The sequence below is a fragment of the Ochotona curzoniae genome, unplaced genomic scaffold (assembly GCF_017591425.1).
Source record: "Ochotona curzoniae isolate NIBS_2020 unplaced genomic scaffold, NIBS_Ocur_1.0 contig_2210, whole genome shotgun sequence".
Lineage (NCBI taxonomy): Eukaryota > Metazoa > Chordata > Mammalia > Lagomorpha > Ochotonidae > Ochotona > Ochotona curzoniae.
The window spans coordinates 10,590,662-10,612,841 of record NW_024465369.1 but is presented as its reverse complement, the minus strand read 5'-3'; the positions used below and the strand labels follow the sequence as shown (position 1 = coordinate 10,612,841).

Genomic DNA, 22,180 nt, shown 5'->3' with positions numbered 1-22,180 from the left:
CTGGCGGATAGTCATTAGCTGAAGTTTATTAGCAGAATCAGGCTTTTACAGGCTGAGGATCACATAGAATGAGGGAGGAGGGTTTAAGGAATTTACATATCAACAAGAAGGAGTTGATTATGGAAGTTTTCATACACCTGCATGTAGATCCCATCAATTGCTCCCAAACCCAGCCTGGAAAAATCTCTCTTTGTTTTGTAAAAACTAGGCCTATAGATCCAATCAGCTGTCCTTCTGTAGACCCCTGTTTCAAATACCTTCTGCACCACCATTGTGATATTCTTTCCTGAACTATATCTTCTAGCTGACCTGCCAGTTTGGAGGCTATTTTGAACAATTAAAAAAAAATGAAAGAGGGAAAGAGAGGAAGGAAGGAAGGAAGGAAGGAAGGAAGGAAGGAAGGAAGGAAGGAAGGAAGGAAGGAAGGAAGGAAGGAAGGAAGGAAGGAAGGAAGGAAGGAAGGAAGGAAGGAAGGGAGGGAGGGAGAAAGAAAGAAAGAAAGAAAAGAAAAAAGAAAAGAAAAGAAAAAGGAAGGAAGAAAGAAATCAATCACCATTGCTTCCTTCCTTTTCTTTTTTTTTATTTTTTTTAAAGATTTATTTTTATTATTTTTTTATTGGAAAGGCGGATATACAGAGAGGAGAGACAGAGAGGAAGATCTTCCGTCTGATGATTCACTCCCCAAGTGAGCGCAACGGGCTGATACTATGCCGATCCGAAGCCAGGAGCCTCCTCCGGGTCTCCCACGCAGGTGCAGGGTCCCAAAGCTTTGGGCCGTCCTCGACTGCTTTCCCAGGCCACAGGCAGGGAGCTGGAAGGGAAGCGGGGCTGCCGGGGTTAGAACCGGCGCCCATATGGGATCCCGGGCGTGCAAGGCGAGGACCTTTAACCACTTGCGCCACCGCGCCAGGCCCATGCTTCCTTCCTTTTCGACTACAGGGACATCTTCCCTTTGGTATATAGTAAATGGAACACAGTTTTTGGGTTTTTTGCTTTTGTTTTTATTATTATTATTTCTTGTTGTTGTTGTTTTGTAAAACAGCATTACAGAGAGAGAGAGAAAGAGCGAGATCTTCAGTTTTATTTGTTTACTCCTAAATAGTCGCAATGGTGAGGGATGGGCCAGACTAAAACAGAAGCAGAGAATATCATCTGGGCCCTCCATATAGACTCACAGGAATGCAAGCAGTTAGACCATCTTCTGCTGTTTTCCCAGGCACATGAACGGGGGACCCTGGATCAAAAGTGAAGCAGAATTCAAAGTATTTACATGAGGTGTCACCACTGCTCACATAGGATGCAGGTGTTGCTGGTTAACCAGCCACTTGGCAACGCTGGTCCCAGTGAGTCACGTGTTATGATCTTTGGAATCCGTATAGCTCTCTCATTTGAACAAATCTTTTCTTACTTTAGAGAAAGATTTCTTGTTGGCCAAAGTTTGGTTTTAGAAATAACATTAATGGTAAATATCTACTGTGTGTTAACTAATCAGTGTGGGCTGTATTTGTTAGTGGATCATTAATATCATCAAGTATATTTGATATTACCTATACTAAACACTAAAAGCAATTGGTCTGTTATAGGTGTAGTATGCTCCATAGTATCTTTTTGTTGTTGTTGTTGGAAAGGCGGATATACAGAGAGGAGAGACAGAGAGGAAGATCTTCCGTCCGATGATTCACTCCCCAAGTGAGCCGCAACGGCCGATACTATGCCATCCGAAGCCAGGAGCCTCTTCCGGGTCTCCCACGCGGGTGCAGGGTCCCAAAGCTTTGGGCCATCCTCGACTGCTTTCCTGGGCCACAGGCAGGGAGCTGGAAGGGAAGCGGGGCTGCCGGGATTAGAACTGGCGCCCATATGGGATCCCGGGCGTGCAAGGTGAGGACCTTAACCACTGCGCCACGGCGCCGGGCCCGTATCTTTGAGGTAGCTGAGGCTGAGAGAAGTTGAGTCACTTGCCGGGGCTGCAGTCCTTGGTAGTTTAAGTCCAGGATTTGGACCCAGAGTCTTCATGCTCCAAAGCTTGCACTGTTAATCATTGCACTACCTCTTCTTTCCCTTTTCTTTACACCGTTGTAGAAATGAAGCATACCTCCTGAAGACATGCCTTCTTGCATGTAATTTCCCAATTTAGTTTCTTGTTCAAACTCTGGGCATTGATGTACAGACTTCTTAATCTCAATGTTTCCATCTCCGGTTGACTTTCGTTTCATTTTTCTTTGAAACATTCTGGGCATTTTTACCACTTGCTGCTTTGTTTTATCCTCCCTAGTTTCAGGTTTTACAATTGTATCCAAGTGTGTTTCTTCCTTTCTTCCTTCCAAAATTTAGTTTAAAGGCTTCTTAATAGGATGGCAAACCAAGACTGTTCTTTCCAGGCTTTGTGAAAAATACTTTGTGTAATGAGCTTTTTCTTATGTATTGTATGAAACCCACTCTAAGCATGATATAGCCACCTGTTTGCTCCTTGTGTCCAGTTTTCTCAGATTATGACCTTCATTTTAAAAAATGAACAAATATCAACCAAGCCTTCCCTCCTTGCCCAAGTCCTCCATGACAGCTATAGCACTTCTACAATATGGTCACTCATTAGAAATACATATTATGCAAGAATGACAGTGCTAGGGGCCAGCTCTGTGAAACAGCCAGCTAAGCCTTCTCCTAAAGTGCAGGTATCCCAAATAGGTGCTGGTTTGAATTCTTAATGCTCCATATCAGATCCAGCTCCGTGTTAATGCAGTTGGGAAAGCCTCAGAAGATGCCTTAAGTCCTTGGGCACCTGTTATCTCCATGGGAGACACAGAGGGAGCTCCTGGCTCCTAGGTTCAGCCTGTCTCAGCATTGGCAATTGCAGCCATTTGAGGAGTAAAATCAATGGATAGAAAATATCTCTCTGTGTCTCCTGCTCCCTCTCCGTAACTCTGCCTGTAAAATAAATAACTAACTCCTGAACACAGTCAAGTTCCTGGGTTGCATCTCAGATAAGCCTCCATCGGCATCTCTGGAGATGGGTACTGGGCATCAATTGTATTTTAAAACTTTTGAAGTGCAACCACGGTAAGACACACACGCACCCTGAGCTTAGTCTGGCAGTAGCATTCATTCCCACGGGAATGAACAGAAATGGGGACATTTTGTGAGTCTTGGCAGGCTGCAGCTCGCACTAAGATTCATGCTGCAGGAAGACAACATGTCTCTAACTTAGCTTGGCTGCAGCTTTGCTACAGCTTTGCTCACGGAGAGAAACAAGTTCCATGAGGATTCTCCTCTGACTGTGATTAGCACGAGCATTGTGCCTACCTCCTAAGGCCTGAGAATACTCCCAGAGCTTTGTGATGTCTCTGGAATCACCCTCTGTGGAGAGCGCAGCCCGTTTGGTATCTTTCCAGTCTCATACTTTTCTTCCCACCACTCTTGGCACATGCTCTTTTGCTGAGTCTTTGTTTTCCATTACATTGTCACTTTTTTATATATATTTTCTTTTAAGGAGACTTCCTTCTACATTTATTTAAATCTACATCAGAGACACTCTTAATTATATGAATCTTCTTTAGCGAGAAACAATTTTTTATTTAAAATAGACCCAACTAGGAAAAAAAAGAACAAAAATATTATTGCAGACCACTACTTTCTAAAGCTTCTTTTTAGTTGGGAAGAGAAAAATAAAGATACATGAAACGAGCAGACACATAGTCATTATTCCGGTGTCTCAAGCAAGCAGATTAAGGGGACCACACCTTGAACTGAACCTTTCAGGTGAGGAAGGTGCCCAGGTTGACCAGTGAAAGGCCTGCTTATGTCATCCAATATAGAGACTTTGTCTCAAAGAGACTGTGACATCTCAACAGGAAACTTTATATGGAGCAGGACTGGATTAAGACATGGAGTACTTAGTAGGGAGGTAGTATCATTCATTAGTTCATCCGACCTTAATTCAGGATCGTACCTCACAAAAGGTAATAATAGGAAGTACATTCATGAGGTCAATCAATTCTTTTTAAAAAAAATTATGGAATGCTTCACAAATTTTGTGTGTCATCCTTGAGCCGGGGCCATGTTAATCTTTTCTGTATCATTGTGATCCAAAGCAAGCATGAGGTGAATAAAATTTTTTTTAAGATTTATTTATTTATTGGAGAGTCAGATATACAGAGAAGAGGAGAGACAGAGAGGAAGATCTTCCATCTAATGATTCACTCCCCAAGTGAGTACAACGGCTGATGCTATGCCGATCTGAAGCCAGGAGCCTCTTCCGGGTCTCCCACATGGGTGCAGGGTCCCAAAGCTTTTAGGCCGTCCTCGACTGCTTTTCCCAGGCCATAAGCAGGGAGCTGGGTGGGAAGTGGAGCTTCCGGGATTAGAACCGGCGCTCATATGGGATCCCAGGGCGTTCAAGGCGAGGACTTTAGCTGCTAGGCCACCGTGCCGGGCCCAAGGTGCATAAATTCTTTTATTTATTTATTTATTAATTTGTATTGGAAAGGCGGATATACAGAGAGGAGAGACAGAGAGAAAGATCTTCCATCCGATGATTCACTCCCCAAGTGAGCACAACAGCTGATGCTATGCAGATCTGAAGCCAGGAGCCTCTTCCGGGTCTCCCACACAGGTGCAGGGTCCCAAAGCTTTGGGCCATCCTCGACTGCTTTTCCAGGCCACAGGCAGGGAGCTGGATGTCAAGCGGGGCCGCCGGGATAGAACCAGCGCCCATATGGGATCCTGGGCGTGTAAGGCGAGGACCTTAACCACTTGCGCCACACTGCCGGGCCCAAGGTGCATAAATTCTTAACAACTTTGTGACAATATCATAAATCTCTATTGATGTCAAGCAAATCTGTGGGTCCTTTTCTAGAAAGAATGGTAATAAGTGTACTTGTTGGATATGTACATACACATATACACAGAAATATGCAAACAGTTCCTTAAACTTAAAAGAAGTCAGGAATTCCCTAAAACTCATTCAGAGTCCTCAGGTTCATACTTGGTAGCATACTGATAGGTGAAGCTGGCTTCTGTCAGGAAAATTACTCAGACTGCCAAGGATTTCACTCAATAGGAAATATTCCTTCAAGATTTGTGTGTTGCAGTAATGTGATCTAGAAAATTTCTTATGGGTAGATTTTGTTGTAATTGTATCTGTTTCTGTGCACAGTGACTAGTCTACAATAGGTGCTGTTTCAATCCAGTTCGTTAATATACTCATGCAGTTAGGCTCATGTGGTATTGAAAACTGATGTATTTATTAATGTTTTACAGAGGACATAGTTCAATAAAATCTTAATATTTCATAATAATATGAGGTTGCTTTGATACTTCATCTGCATGACCTTGCACAGGAAAGACAATAAAGAGCCATTATAAACTGAGTCAAAAGGGACGGTGTTTCTAACATTTTGTTTTACTTCCTAAGGATCTTAACAAAGCTAGTGTTTAAACATAAGCAGTAACACAATGGAAAGATAGTATCTTACCCACTTGTTCGGCAGCTCTTTAGTGTTCTAATACAAGTTATGTCTTGGTAGAGCTTTGACTAAGAGGAAACGGAAGCGTTCTTCACAAAAATGTTGTGTTGATACAGAGTTATGGCATTCCTTTTTTTATTCGTATCTGCCCTCCCCAAGCTTTGCTGCCATGAGTTTTTTTAATAGAAAATTCTGAAATGTCTACACAGAACAACCAACTTGAATTGTTTTCCTAAAGCCTGCTTTCCTCTTTTTTCTATGGTTTCCTTTGAATGCCTACACAACTGCTCCAGCTAGAAATAATGAAAAGATGAAAGCGGATGACAAGGGAAGGCAGGGTGTTGTCATCATAGTTGTTTCATCCGGTGTTGCAAACATTTTTAGACCACAACTGTCATTGATAGCCATCGAGGTAAAGTAAGGAATTTGTTGCAGTTATTGAGAGTAAGTAGAAAAATCAATTTTAATATAAATCTGAATTCATCATTCAAAAATTACAAAGATTTTTCTGGGAGCCCAAATGACACTCAGAACGTCTTCAACCACATTGTCTAGGCAAGGCAGTTGTGTTTTCTTTCTAGAGCAGGTGGTCTCGGTGTGAATGGACTTACTGTTGCATAGTTTCTGCTACGCATCATTTACACATACAGCATGCCAACTAATTCTCAAAGTGACCCTAGAAAGTTATTCCTGTATTTAAAAAAAGAACCAAAGTCTCACCTTGTTTATTATATTTACTCAAAAGTTACTGAGCTATTAAGTGGTGACCCTTAAGTTTGAGTCCAAGGCAATTTGCTTCTAATATTAGTACCTTGATACACCTCCCTCCTACAGAAGAATCTTTACACAAACATCCCATCTCCTTCCCAAAGCTGTCTTTCGTACATATGTGACACCTCAGTGAGAAGGAAATGTAATTGGCATTATTATCCACTTCTCTGGAGTTCCAAGCAAAATATAAATAAAACAAGATGAAAGGTCCACAGTTTTACACATGAATTTCTTTGCCAGTAACACCAGCAGGTGCTTTAATCCTAGCAGGCAGAAATGATCAAATATCTCTTGATATACAAATGTGCTCATACTGTCTTCCAATATGCAAGTAATAATTTGGATATATGTGTTGGGATATGACCTTGTTGATGCCTTCTTGAGAGATCCAGCAAATTTGGATTGCTTTGCCGTTTAACAGAAGTTGGTTTTCATGTTCTCCATGTTGTCATGGTGAGGCTTGGGTGGAGGTATAAGGGCAGAGCAAAGCATCTTTGTGTGACCTTTGGGAACTACTTGTGACAATAACTTTAAAACCTCTAAAAGCAGCAATAATTTTTCCCACATGAATATGTTGAATGGGAGTCTTCTGTTTATACTGAGCCTTGTATAAGTCAAACAGTGGACTAAAAAAAATTAGTGCATATTTATGGTACCTTTCTAGATTAGTCTTCTCCAGTAATCACTTTCATTTTTGTGCAACTGAAATGCTATTAAGCAACTTTATGTCAATTACTTGCTGTACAGTTTGCTATACGTGAATCTATTTTACCTCTCGTCAGTCCTGTAGCATCTGCTGTGAGGATCATTCCAATAATCAGAGCAGAATAGTGCGGTTGCTATGATAATGACAGGAATTTCTATCAAGAGAAGCTTTAAAATATTACACTTAGAAGTCTTGTTATCTGTCCTTCCAAGAAAGCATAGATGCTGTTTACAGGAAGCTGGATACACAATATTGAGTGAGCAGAACTCTGTTTTTAAAACCGTTAAGGTTGATTGAAGGAGTTTAGATAGCAAAGCTCCTCACTGTAAGACAATTCTGTGGCACAGGAACAAGTCCAAAGGGCATCTGTGCATTTTAAGTTTTAAATCTTAATCTAAATGTAGATTTCCACCAATCAGAACCTAGAGCTAATATCAATGTTGATCATAGAAGGAGAGATGTTTCTAATTAACTCACTTTAAAGCCCTATCTTAATCACTTAGAGCATTCTTGTGCACATCTGTGCTGCAGGAGTAACTGGATTACCTCCATGGTGTGTGTGTGTCTGGGTGTGCGTGTGTGTTTAAAGCAATGCTATAACTCTATCCAAATGCGACTCAGCACTGCTTTAAAGTTTAGAATCAAATGTGTACCTAGTAATATAGTTTAAAAGTTGAAACCCCCTTCTACCTTATGTGTTCTGGTCTTATAAATCGGGCTTGTTTGTGGAAGGCAGCCATTTTGAATACAGTGACACACACACATCCCAGAACTCCTTCCCAGCTCTTCTATAGAACCTAAATTAGCACCAGAACCAGGGCCTCTCATGTGGTTTTGCTTCATCTGACGATGACATCAGTATCTTTCCATTTGCCTTACTTTTATAAAATTGTGCTCTGAATCAATGGTGGTGCTAGTAAAAGAAACTGATTTCTGCAAGTAATTTTTCATTTCAGTAAGTGAGATGATATGATAAACAAATAAAACCTGATGTACAGTGTGACATAAAGCTGAAACAAAATGTTTGATTCTGTTCCTCTGAATGTTCTCTGTGGTTTTTAAGCTCTCTGTGTGTATTGAGCCTGTTTATGGGTAAGCAATGTGTATTGCATGTGTGTTGTTTGTGTATACCTATTCATGGAAGTATAACTCAGGCTCTGATACTTATTTCCATCAATGAATGACCTTGCTCTTGCCTATATTAGAAGAGAGACATTTTGCTTACTTAATAAATGAGAAATATTGTAAATAACAGACTGAGAAGGTTATTCAACTGTAACCCAAGTAAGAAACGCACAACTGCCTTCCTTTACTGTGCAAAGTTGGCAGAGGCCCACAGCTACCTTTATTCTTCCTTTTTAAATTGAAATAATTTGTGTAATTTCCCTACCAAAGTGACACTTGCTCATTGTGGAAAACTATGCCATTATAGATGAAATAGAAAAAAAAAGAAAGCTTATAAATTCATTTTTAGTACACATCACTTGCCACTTGAAGATTTGATGATGGTGGTGAGGATAAAAAAGCTGCCATTTATTTGAGTAAATTCTCTTGGCTGGACACTGTGCTGAGTGCTTTCCATTAATTAGCTTGTTTAATTCTCCCCATAACTCACAGACGTATATATTCATATTAATCCCACCTCCATGGAGGAGGAAATTAAAGCCCAAACGATATTAAGTAAATAGCCTAAAGTCACACACCTACCAGGTTTCATAGTAGCAGATCTCTTTGGATTTGACAGTGATCTCCACTGACTTCTAACACTTGACTGATTAACTATGTGTTTTACAAATTGCCGATATTCCTTACACTTCTGCAGTTTGCTTCTCAGCGATACTTATGAGACTTGCATTATACTGGGAGTGTGTCTTTACTTTTGTAGTTTCTACTTTGAGTTCCATGTTCCAGAAAGCCCTTCCTGTTCCTACATTGTTGTGTGGGAGGGAGAAAAGCAATGCCAATAGTACCAGAAGAAAATAATCACAAGACAGGAAGCCATGGTATCTGCCCAAGTGCTTACCAGTAGGGAAGAAAACATATTTCAGTGAATGTCTGAAAGGCATTGGTAGAAGGGAATGAAACTCCTTCCTCTGCGGCCGCCGTAGAATCCAAACTATTCAGTAAGCCAAGCACCTCTGTCTCCATTTGTGGTTCCAAAGTGGAAAATGGACTGGAAAAGGGGCTGAAAGGAAAAAAATAGCATGACTAGTTAGAGCTAGTGCTCTTTGAAGATATTGCTTAGGTATGAAATGCTTTCTGTTGGGCAATAGCAAAATAAACACTGCTCTTTTGTACAGCACTCAAGTATGACCTGTTTACCTTTGGAAATAAAACTATGGAGATCATATATACAGGTACTGTCTTTTTCATGGATGAAATTTATCTAGTAACTTTAAGTCATTTCCATCTCAGGTTCTACTCTAGAGATATATCCCCTGCTGAAAAGGCAGCTATCTTAAGCAAGTCCTCTCAGTACAACACCAGCTTTTTGAAGCCCACAAGGAAAAAAAATCAGATATTTTTTCCCTTCCAAAATATAAAAATGAAGACCACTGCCTTTGCCACTGTGTCTCCCTGCCTTAATATGAGGATAATCTCAGTAGTCTCCCTCTACCCTTTAGAATTTCAAAGCCAGAACCATCACCACCATCTGTACCCAATATTTCAAGGAGCAGAGAATAGTTCTATGCTCTGTCCTAGGAGTGGAAAGAGGCAGGCTTTTATGTTTCAGCAGCTTGGCAGTGATCCAGGGATGCCCTGCTGGCAGGTATCCCTGTTCGTGTGAGACTCCTCATGCAGCACCTCTACTCCTGTGAATTTCCACCTCTCCAGTTAGGCTGCTAGAGAGTGATAGGGTTAGAGTCATAGGGCAGATATAGTCTGGCTTATCAAGGCCTGCAGAGATGTGCCCAGCACTTCTGATTAGCATTTGTAGGTATTAATCCTCAGAATTAGAAGTTCAGCTGAAATGCAAAGAGGATGGGAGAGGTCTCTCGCCAAACCCTATGACATGGAGTTACTTTATGTTATGAAGATATCATAAGATGCAAAGATTCTAATTTTTCCTCCTATTCAAATGGATTGTCGGTTATCACAGATGCTTTCTGATTAGTGTGCTACTTTTTAATAGTGACCTAAGCCATCATAAATTGATATTCATTTCTTCCAGAGGTATAAGCCCATTACAATAAAATGAAAAAAAAGTCATATCAAAGGGCTATTCCATATTGCAAAGCTATTTCTGTGTCACAGTGTGTAGTCCTTCAAAGCAGTATTTTGTTGATCTTAGTGACAACAAATTCAATATATCTAATAATACTGCCTAGCAGGTTTTCATTCGCTTTCCTGTGGATGTGACAGTCACTCTTTAATGAAACCTTATTTTGTATACTATTTGCATTGTAGATCAGGAATGAAGAGCTGAAGAGTTTGCTTAAGGAATAGCTGAGCTGTTTATACTTTTTGTATTCTTCCATCAAGAAATAATTACCCTTCAGCCAACCTTACCTCTTTCCACTTCACATTTGCAAACCACCTAAATAAAACATACTCAAACTCCCAAAAGATATATCATTGTACAAAAATAATCAGGACTTAGAAAAGCTTACAACGGTCTAAACATGACCCTTTCCACTCCCTTATATCAAAGTATTATTTCTTTCAACCACTGCTTCATTCAACAGTAGTCCAGAAACCTACTAGGCATTATAGCTGTTTTGTTCATTTATTAATTACAGGAATATAAAGAATAAGATTTGTTTTAATCAAGTTCTACAAAATTGAAATATTATTTCTGGATAAAGGCATTGTAGCAAGACTTCTGGTATTCCATTGGTTTGTTGCCTGTAATTCTGTATTGGAACACATCTACACATGGATTAGCTTTAAATAGCCATCTGGCCATTTTCTGTCTGTACTCCCAAACCATCAAGTTCTAAAATAATCTGACCATTGATATCCTTAGGAGTGAGTTATACCCTAGCATGCATATTGAAACATTAAATGCATATAAGAGGTTGTGTACTGATTGTCTCGTGACATAAGCAGTAATTTAAGGTAGCCCAAGCCATCAAGATGCAAACTTCCCATAAAGCTAAATTATGGGGAAAAAATTACCTTTTTAGCTGTAAGAAATTTTTCTGTTCCATATGAGAACTCTGTTGAATGATTACTGTTTCTAGAACATTTATTATGTGGTTCAGGATGTACAATTTCTGCTCACATCTGGTTTTATTATTTAGAGATGTTTGTATATATCTGTAAATATGTCCCATGATAGTATTAGTAGAAATTATGAATGGACATGTATCTCTACTGAGAGTATTTGCGCATTTTCATGAACCAACCGCTTAACAAAAAGGGATATTTTAAACTAAACAATAATGAAATGGCAAATAAGTTGAACTTCACAGTATTATTCACCATATCCTAAAAGAGTACTTTGTATTGTTTTGCTCTTTAAACAAACATCATATTGTTCCTTTTGGAAAATTCAGCCATATAATGCCAAAATACCTCATTTTTGTTTCCAACAAGAACACAGTTTTGAGTTTGAGTGGACATTTTATAAATGTCTGACGATTGTTGAATAATTTAAGTAAATATCTTAGAATTTAGAAAAGTGGCTAGGAGTTGAAGGAAGGATAAACTTAGGTTCAAACCTCATCCCATTCGTATGTTTTCCTGTATCTGAAACTCAAATGTCTAAAAGCGAACTTACCTTTTTTGCCTCTTCACAAAACCATTTCTCTTCCTGTGTTTCTTATCCAACATTTAGTCCATTTTTAGCAAGCCTGGCCAGATTATAAAATCGGGCTCTCAAGAACAGCAGATACCAGGACTTCTGAACTAAAAACAAAAAGCAGATTTTAGAACAACTGATAGTATATGAAGCAAACTGGATACACAAGAAATGAAAAAGATGTCATAAAAAACAATGTATATTTTTAAAAGATGAATTAGAGCCTTTGTATATTCATCAAAATCAACTAAGAAGTATAAGTAATGTATGGTTGTGAAGAAAGATTCAATGACCCAGAGTTGAATCTTAAAAGGTAAAAAGAATTTGCTAAATACAAAAAACTGAAAATAAGTGATTTTAAGATTTTAAAAGATAGTCATTCACTATATATTTGATAACAGTTCCAAAATGAAAATGTGAGAAAATATATGAGGCAATATCTTAAATTGTTACTTTGAAATTTATAAAATTGAAAAATCATGATTTCTTTTTAAAAAAAAATTATTATTATTTTATTTTTATTGGAAGCTTAGATATACAGAGAGGAGAAGAGACAGAGAGAAAGATCTTCCATCCAGTGCTATGCTGATCTGAAACCAGGAGCCAGGGTCTTCCTCCAGGTCTCCCACATGGGTGCAGGATCCCAAGGATTTGGGCCATTCTCGACTGTTTTCCCAGGACACAAGCAGGGAGCTGGATGGGAAGTGGAGCTGCTGGGATTAGAACCGGCACCCATATGGGATCCTGGCGTGTTCAAGACAAGGACTTTAGACTCTAAGCCACGCCACTGGGCCCAAAATCATGATTTCTTACTACAAGTTTATGTATTTACTTTCTAAAGGTCAGAAGTTACAGAAGGCGTTAAAACTGAAAACCAATATCCACATTTTAGTTACCCCTACACACACGTGCTATCTTTTTCTGATTCTGCCACTGATAAAACTTTCATTAGTCATTTCTTGCTAATTTTGATTTTTCAAAAAAAATGTTGCACTATCTATTGACTTTCTACCATTGGGAATGCTGATGCAGTTAGCTCTCATACACACACACACACACACACACACACACACACACACACACTTCCTCATACCACATCCATCCCTTATGACCACATCTCCACTTTGAGTTGAGTCATCCATGTATCAATTCTTACTATATAGAAAGTGTTCCCTGCTGAGCCTCGTGATTTTCTATGATTACATTTCCTTTTCTCAATAACTCTTCATTGTTACTGGCACTAATTATTGCTTTGGCTTTATTTGCTTAATTTCCACATCAGTATCATAAATCCTTTCCCACCCTCTGTCACTATCCCTAATTCATCTTTTCAGTATGGTCAGGCACATAAGAAATTATCTTTTCCAGATTGTTTCTTGGAAACCATCTCCCTGCAACCCTTGTTTCACCGGCTCCTATTTGTACTGGTTGTTTTCTGGGTCCTTAGATCAAACTCTAACTTCCGTCTCCACCTCCTGCTCCTTCTTCTTCTCCTTCCACAGGAAAGGTGCGAAAGAGAGTGTGATACGACCTAGCGTATCAGAAAGAGCCTGTATCCTATCTCACGCTGAAAATCATTTCGCTTAGACGTTCAACATTCCGTTCCATTGTTATCCATTTGGGACTTTGTCTTGAGAGGTGACTCCAGCTTATTTCTCACCTTTGCACATGACTTCTCTTGTTTGCTCACCTAAGAGTGTTAGAATCTTTTTTATTCTATCAAGGGTTCTAATGCCACTTGAATTATTCTTGTTTATTCTGTTTCTGGTTCTTTTCAGTAGCCGCACCTCCAGAAGCACATGGCATGGCCAGTTCGTAAGGCTTGCAGAATGTCTGCAAAACGCATGAAGTGCTTCCTCAGGATAGACACCACACACACGCATGCACGTGTGCGTGACACACACAGTCACATGCACTTGTAGACTCTACTTCCCCCTCCTCCTCTATATTCAAACATCACTAGCCCATCTGCTTTCTACCTTCTGAAACCTGGTTGACATTTCTGTTATCATTTTTCCCAATTTTTGCTTTTGTCTTTGTTATTCTATGCTTCTTAAAAAAAAAAAAATCCTAAATCACTATCACTGTTTTCATGGAGCTTCAAAAAGTCAGAGAAATAAAATGCTGGTGTCTGCTCTGCCATGTCTGCCCCAGCCTTTTCTTCACACGGAGGCCAGCCTGTCTGCTCTGCCTCAGTCGCACTTTCTCGCTGGGCTGCGGTCTGCCTCCTTGGGTTATTAAGGGCTTCTAGGTCTCTTCAGAAGACTTGCAGGCTTCATCTTTTGTGCCTCAACTCCTCCAGTCCCTCTAAACCTCTGCCCACTCGATCTGAACATATTTTAATTTCTGAATCTAGACAGTATCTTGGACCCTTTGCATATGCACTTATTCTTAGTACATCCCACCTCTCATTTGCATGCCTGGCTGATTTGAAATCATCACTGAAGCCTCACATAGAGCTAACCTTGTCCAATCAGCCTTGCCTGGTACTTGTGCCCACCTAAGACCAGCGTTCCCAAGTTGCCATCACTCCATTCTTTTCTAGTCTTAGCACCTAACATATTGCTTGTTTCATAAAGGCATTTTGGCTGTTCTGTCGGGCAGAGTAGGCCTTTAATTTTATGTTGAATAATGAATGAATGTTTATTCTGCAAACCTTTTTTACTCAGTGCTGTTACTGAGTATTTAAGGCCTTTCTTTACCTCCAAGCCTTGCTTATAGTCTAGTAATAGCCCAGAGTGTCAGACATTTCAAATGTATCCATCTGTTATATTTTTACTCCTCCTTTTCCAAATTTAGAAATCCTAGACAGTATAGAAAACCTGAAATAAATTTAAATGTTTGTACACTCCCTTTGTGTACTCAAGGGGTTTATTTCAAATGTAAAATTAACAAGCTCAAATCTTCTAATATTTATTTCTGAGTAAGACCAATTGCTGTGGCTTAAAAATTAGAAGGATAAGTAATCAGAACATGGAATGAATGAGGACATTGTGTCATAGCACTTACTATGGAAACAACAAAAAGGGCAGTAGTTTGGGGAGTTGAATTTGATAGTAATTTTTATTTATTCAAGCTACGAGTAAGCAAAGGAAATGGGAAAAAATGCTAGATTTCTCGTGACCATTTATTCATGTCCCAGAGAAATGGAACAGTTGTTTTAAAATTCCTGATTTATTTTACTTTTATTTTTGTACCTTTCTAAGAAGGAAAAGAAAAACAAAACCTCTCAGAAAAAAATGGAGGAATATGAAACCAGGGCAAGTGACAGAAGAATGTACCATTGGAAAGAAATAGCAGAAGGAAATAAAAGAAATATATTTGTTTAATGTATAACATTGGGCCTTTTGTAATTAATATGTCCCTAGATGTAAATGCAAATCTTTGATTAGCATATGAGTAAAAAGAAAACATGTTATCTTAAAATGTATATTTAAACTGCCTGCATTATATAGATGGCTAAAGTGTAACTTGTAAGAAATAAAAAGAAAGATACATCAGAGGAGGCATGCGTCAGTGCTTCGTAGAGGGCTTAGCGTGCACTGGACTCTTGAGAAAGATGAGTGTCTCTTTGGTAACAATGAAATATAATGAACATCATCACCATTATTATGAATAATAAAAAGAATAAGTGCTCAGTCTGTGCCAAGCTATGTGGAAACAGAATCGTGCAAGGCTGCGTTCTTATTTCCATGTTCGAGATGAAACAATGGAGACTTGGAGAAAAGATTACACCCAGACATGGACACGTGACACATCCCTGACTTTGAGACCTGGCACTGTGGCTAGAGCTCTACGTGGGCCTTTCTGTCATTTTGCCTGTTAATCATAATTACCAGGTAATGATTAGCTTTGAAAAGGTAATTGATTCTGTGAGAAGTTGGACTGATCTCATTCTCAATACAGACTCAGGCTTAAGAAAATTAAGTAATTTTATTTAATGTCATACAAATTTGTTTTTTTTAAAAAAAATTCTTTCCTGGGTCTCTATTTTTAAGTTTATTTTCGTTTTTAAAAAGGTAACATGTTTGCTTCCGAACAAACTTAAGAAATGTTTTCCTATTTTAAAAAAGAATGTATTCATTTATCTGAAAGGCAGATTACTAGAGAAAAAGAGGGAGAGGCAGAGAGAGTAATCCTGCGATAGTTCACTCACCCCAAATGGCTGTAGTGGCTGGGGGTGCGCCAAGCCAAAGCCAGGAACCCAAACTCCATCCTAGTCTCCCACAGGGGGAGCAGAACCCCGAGTGCTTGAAATACTCTGCTGCCTGTCTTCCCAAGTGCATTAGCCAGGAGCTAGCTGAGAAAACAGAGCAGCCAGTACCCAAACTAAACATTCAGTGTAGAATGTCATGGGCAGCACTTCAACCAACTGAAACACATTTTACCCTTGGTTTAAAAAAATTTGCTTATTCTGTCGGAAAGGCAGAACATAGAAGTAAAAAGAGACACACACCAAGAGTTCCTACCCTCTGATGTTGTCATCAAAAGCCTGAAAGGGCCCTATCTTGATGATGGCCACATGCTACCAGCCGGAGCTGGAGTCAGTAACAGAGTCCAGATCTTTCATCAAGTGGTATGAACCCAACTGACTCAGCCATCCTTTGCTGCTACCCAGGGTACACATTAGCAGGAATCTAGAACCAGGAAACCAGGACAGGGCTGGGACTCAAACTCGACAATGATGTAGCATGGGAATGTTTGAGGCAGTGTAATTGCTAAGCCTGGTCCCTTTTCTTTTCCTGTTTTTAATTCCCTAACATCTCGTTGATTTTAATAGCTAGCTAATAAAGAACACACATTTTTATTATTTTTTTATGAAACAGCTTTGTAGGCATAGGAATTTCCTCTCTACCTCCTCTTCCTCCCTCTGTTTTCCTCCCATATTATTTCAGTAGTATAGTTTTTAAGCAAAAGACAAGTCCAACATTCTCCTGTTTTGGTATTGTAGGTATGAGCAGTGTATAGAAAATCTAGTATCATATTCTCCAGGTATATTTAACAGTTTCATTTGGGAGTCTTCTTTTTATTCGGGAGTAGAGAAGCCTAGTACAACATATTTTCACCTTGTGATATGCTAGTTTTCATTATGCAGTTCATTCATGAGAATATATGAATATGCATGTTTACCTATATTCCTATTTGTTTTGTGTCCCTTTAGAAAAAAAAATAATGAAGTTTCTTCTTTGTTGCTATCAGCATAGATTTAATAAGAAATTGCTTATTTATGTTCAGGAGATTTCTTCTGTCACAATGTTACCGCTTTTCCTCCTTTTTTTCCATCTCAAGGTCGAATAAAATAAAAGCCTGTTCCAACAGACACTTTCCAATTGAAATGACCAAGTAGAATCCTTACAATTGTTTAGAAAGTCTATTTCTTCTATACTAGAACTTTCCCCTGTCTCAGTTCCCAAATAATACTTTCCAAAATAAAGAAAAACATGAAACAGAAAGCATAATCAAGGATCATTTTAGAGTTTGCTTAAACTGCTAGTTGATGCTGTAAGAGACATTTTTTTTTATTCTCCTAGTATGCAGTAGTGAGAATATTTGCTTGCTAAAAAGGTAAGTCCTTAAGACAGCAAGTCAATAACATATACATATGAAACAGCTTCCTCCTGTTGCTGGTATGAGATAACTTCAGATCTACATTAGGGAAATGTTTTTTTTTTTTTCGTTCTGCTTTGTTTTTATATAACATCATTAAATTAAACTTGGTGAATTTATTAAGTCTTTTGAAATTTTACTCATGACACACAAAATAGGAAAAATGACCAGCAAACTGTGAAGTCTGAAAAGTTGAGCCATGTCAGTACGGTGTTCAGTAAATTACAGTTTAGTTTAAAGAAGATAGGGATAGCTTACATTTTCAGAGGCTGGAACACCAAATAAGTTTGTTTGAAATGTCACTACACACATACTTAAAACTTCATAGATACAAACACAACTTCCTGCACATGTAAGGAATTAACATATCTATTGAATGAATACTTTTGACCTTTTTGACATGGGAGCCTCTTCAGTGACTGATTTGGGAATATGGTATTACCCAGATGGCCTTAGGAATAACCCTGCGAATATGAATGTTACATGAAGGAACAAGGGAACAGAAAGTTTAGAGTTGCTTAGTTAGTACTATCCATCCTGTCCAAGACAATTCTCCCTTTTAATCCTCTCAAGAAATTTATAAAAGCAGATGATTGTCAGAATTTTAAAATTAGGAAATCGGGGCAAGTGCTTGAGCAAGCATTTGGGGAGTGACCCAGTACACAGAAGGTTTCAGTCTCTCTCTTGTCACTTTGCCTTTGAAGTGATGTATACACATATACATATATACATATATATGCACACATATACTTATGTACACATATATATGTGTATATAAGTGAAACAGGAAATTAAAGTTCAAAGAAGTTAAGTGATTCAAATAAGCTCAAAAAGCAGGAGCAACCAAGGCAAACCTGTGCAGTGACACAGGCTGGGTCCTCCCCCTTCAACCAACTGAGCCACAGTTACTCTGCCAACTCTCTGCACCCCTAAATACTCTCCAGAGCTTATCCATATCCCATTTGTAAATAGTTGCTTAGAATTGAGATGTCATTTCTTTTGAAGCTGTGACACGTTAGCATAGAAGGTAATTGATACATTGTGAGAAATGACATTTCCATCGAGATAAATAATGAAAACCCTAACATGAATCAAGTCTGGATAAAAGGTAGGGTCAGTTCCAAGATAGGCTAATAGCAGTGGGAAGTGGGGGACTAGCTTGGGCCGTTCAGAGAAGTGACTGAGGGAATTGAGTAGAATTCACAGAGTAGAATGTATGCAAGAATGGAGGTGAAAAAGTAGTTTCCCTGTTTGCAGTTGAGCCTATGACTTTGCCTAACTGTTAGTTGAGTTTGTAGAGTAAACCTTGTCTAATTGGAAGAGCTTTGTTTTTGTTCTTCGAGAGATTTCTTTCTGGAGCGAGAGGAGTAGTGATGGAGAGAATTGAGTATACATATGGTAGCGAGGATGGCTCTGGTTCTGATAAACATTTGTTCTGGCAATATGTAAGGTGGCTTTTCTTATTCTCATACATTCAAAAGGTCCTTAAATTCTCTGTGTGGGAGGCATGCACTCATATAGTAAGGAAATTTTGTGAAACTGAATAAGAAAAACTGCTCATACTAGCAGGCAGTTAAATTAGCAACACATACAATCTAAAACACCTGGACATTAAAAGTGAACAGAAAATCAAGACATTGTTTTTTAGGATAAACAATAATGATCACATAAACCGTGTTTCCAGAGAATATGTAAGAACATGGTATGAATGATGTTATCTTGAGAGTGTTAAATTTTCAGAAATGATTCTTATACATTGTAGTGGAAAATAAAAATACCAGGTTGGCACGATAGCTCAATTGGCTAATCCTCCCCCTTGCAAGTACCAGAACCCAAATGGGCACCAATTCATATCCCAGCTGTCTCACTTTCCATATGCCCTGGGAAAGCAGTGTAGGGTGGTCCAAAGCCTTGGGATCCTACACCCACATGGGAAAACCAAAAGAAGCCCCTGGCTCCTATCTTCAGATCAGCTCAGCTCCAGCTGTGGTGGCCACTTAGGGAATTAACTGGTGGGTGGAAGACTTTCTCTCTGTCTCTCATTTTCTCTGTAAAATCTGCTGTTTCAGTAAAAAAATGAATAACTCTTTTTTTATTTTGATAATCTTTACATGGTTGACTAGAGCACAAAGGGTCAAGGGCTACAGGAAAGTGGGTAAGACCATTGTTTCCACATTATTAATTTTTTTTCTAGATCTGGGGTAAAGGGAAAATAAAGGGAGAAGCCCCACCCAGCCACCCACCCCTCCCAGTTCCCCAATGTAGGGCATGCTCTGAGGGCACTGCTCAAGTGGTTTTGATAGTCTGTGGAACCTGTACTTCTCTTCATGATTGGAGTTCTGAGATCAGCAGTTCAGGTGGGAATAACTCTTTAAAAACAAGAGTACAAAGGTATAGCTCATTGGAATAGAACCATCTTTTCCTTATGATAGTGCATATATCCCAACTATTCCAAGTTGCAAATGGAGGAAGTGATGTGGGTCTTAAGGCATGGATGAGGAAGCCGCAGCTTCTGTTTTGGGCAGTCTTTGTGGGAAGTCTTTGCTTAGTACCCAAATATGTCTCAACTTTAGGAGAAGACATGGCTAAGAAGGTATTTATATCAGAACCGTAAGTAGTGCTTGCTACGCAATTTCTCCTACAGTAAGTTTTTTCATGGGTCCCGTTTTCCTATCTTGTCACACACATATTGTTCATAATCCAAGTAAAAGTCTCTTGTCTGGTATAATTCTCACAGATTTTTTCAGTGTTCAGTGGTGGCTTGGAGAGTTTGTGCCATAGGAGACAAAGTTTCTTTCAGGCACCAGCTGTTGAACATCTAAACGACATGACCCAAGAAGCAGCAGTGGTCCCCCAAAGCATCTACATGGATGCCCATATATTTTGATGGGCTTATCTGTGATATAGTTTATGCAGACAATATTTTGCATCACTTCATCCATCTGCAGTGAAGGAGAGACTGTAACCCACTAGTCAAGCTATCTAGGTCTGTCCCTCAGCTGAATGTTGTGGTATTCAAGTACCTCAGTTTGGTTATGATCAATTTTCTTGCTATTCCTTTTGTCAGTAAAGAATAATAAATGAGAACATATAGGAGGTGAATCTGTACATATGAGAGTGCTAGCTCAAGATTTATGCTTTTGCAGTTTATATGTTTATATAAATTGTTTACCATATAAGTAATATATTGGATTCATGTGGACTACCATAATTTTTAAATTATCTTTGATATTTGCTTATGTGGTGAAATTCTAAAAATGTTAATTTTGTAATTAATTTCTAACACAACAATGAATATTTTTTGTTATAAATCATCTAAGGCTTAGATCACTGAATTCCCTAATGTGTTTTCCAAGTTAAGCTGGGGAAAGTTATTTTGTTGTTGTTGTTTCCTTTCACTTCAATGGGTTTCCAGCCAGGAATCCAAAGACGTCATTTAAATAATGGCTGATTTTTTTTCCTGCTATTTCCTTTATTATCCTTGAATCATCTTCTTCTCCATTTTTTTTTCATGGATTCTCCCAATTTTTTTTTCCAGATTCATTTGTTTCTACTCTGAATGTCACATTAGTCTATGCCCTCTGGGATTTCATCATTTTTTTGTGTGTGTGAATACATTTCCCCGTTCCTTCTCCCATCTCTGCTCTATGCCACCATGTGTCTGGCTCCTCCAACTGTGTACCCTGAAGGTGGCACTTGGCATTATAAAGTATTCTTTGACCAGGCATTCTTCAGATGCTACTTGCTGAGAACAGGGGAGTGGTAGAGGGGGCACAGGTACAGGAAGGAAAGAGCTACAGAAGATAGGTTTCTTCCTAAATAGAATTTTAGGTTTGGATAATATATATATGCATATATCTTCATTTCATAGTAAGTACTTAATAAATACTTATTGACTGAGCAAAGCAATGAATGAATGAGCATTTTACACTAATACATGCTGTTTTATAAGATGTAGTGAAAAAGTCAGCCCATCATTTGTCAGACTTATTATTCCACAAAATGTTCTCTAGAGCACTACCTTAATGCGTCACATGGAACTAGTCTTACACAGACTACACCTTGTGAAACTCCAGTCTAAAGAATGCACTATAGTGGCCATGCTCCTTGTTCTCCACATGTGAGCCATAAACATCAGACATGGAGATCTTCACCGGAGTTCCTCCTTGCCTGCTCTGTATACAGGTCAATTGTCTCATTCGATTGACTCAGGTTTGCAGTCGTCGTTAATCAAATGCACAAATTCTATCTCTCTTTCTCTTTCTCTTTCGCATCTCTCTCTCTCTCCACACACACACTTTCTTGCCTCCTTCTCAATCATCCTGCAATTCTCATCTTGCTTTCAACTTCCTGTCTTCCAAATCTGTTGTGAGAAGTAAGACTATTCATCTTTGTCTATGGACTTTCATTTATGGACATTTATTTCTTAGGTTCCATATATTGACCTTACTAAATTATGTATTTTTTATAAAAATATCACCCAAAGACAGTTGTGAGCAGTGCATCTTACCAGAATGTACCCTTCATCCATGAAACACTATTCAACACCACATCAGTCAATGTGAATGTCCAAAATTGACTTGCCTTGCTTCACCCATACTATCTTCCTCTAGGCTACTTATATTAGTCAACTCCAGATAAAATAGCCTCTTGAGCAGAAGTAAGCAAAAGAGCCTAGACAATTTCCTTTGCTTACCATCAATCATAGCATCATTCAAATTTTCTCTCAAATCTAGTTTTATCTTGGGTCGATCTGAGTAAGGTGCTTGGCCATTCCTGTGGGTCCAGCTTTTTTGGTTTACATGTTTAAATGTATGGGAGGTGGTGATGTACATTCAAACCTAGAAAATACTCATTTCAGCTGTGTCTTTAATCATTTCCTGATGCACT

General features: G+C 38.9%; 1 protein-coding gene and 1 non-coding gene across 6 annotated transcripts in view; one reads left to right on the top strand and one right to left on the bottom strand.

The window, feature by feature from the left end:
- The window catches only part of GTDC1 (glycosyltransferase like domain containing 1), a 275,754-nt gene that overhangs the window by 183,725 nt on the left and 69,849 nt on the right, over positions 1–22,180 (top strand). The window lies entirely within an intron of this gene.
- LOC121150957 lies at positions 4,004–4,108 on the bottom strand. The gene has a single exon (XR_005883061.1). It is a non-coding gene; the product is annotated as a U6 spliceosomal RNA (small nuclear RNA).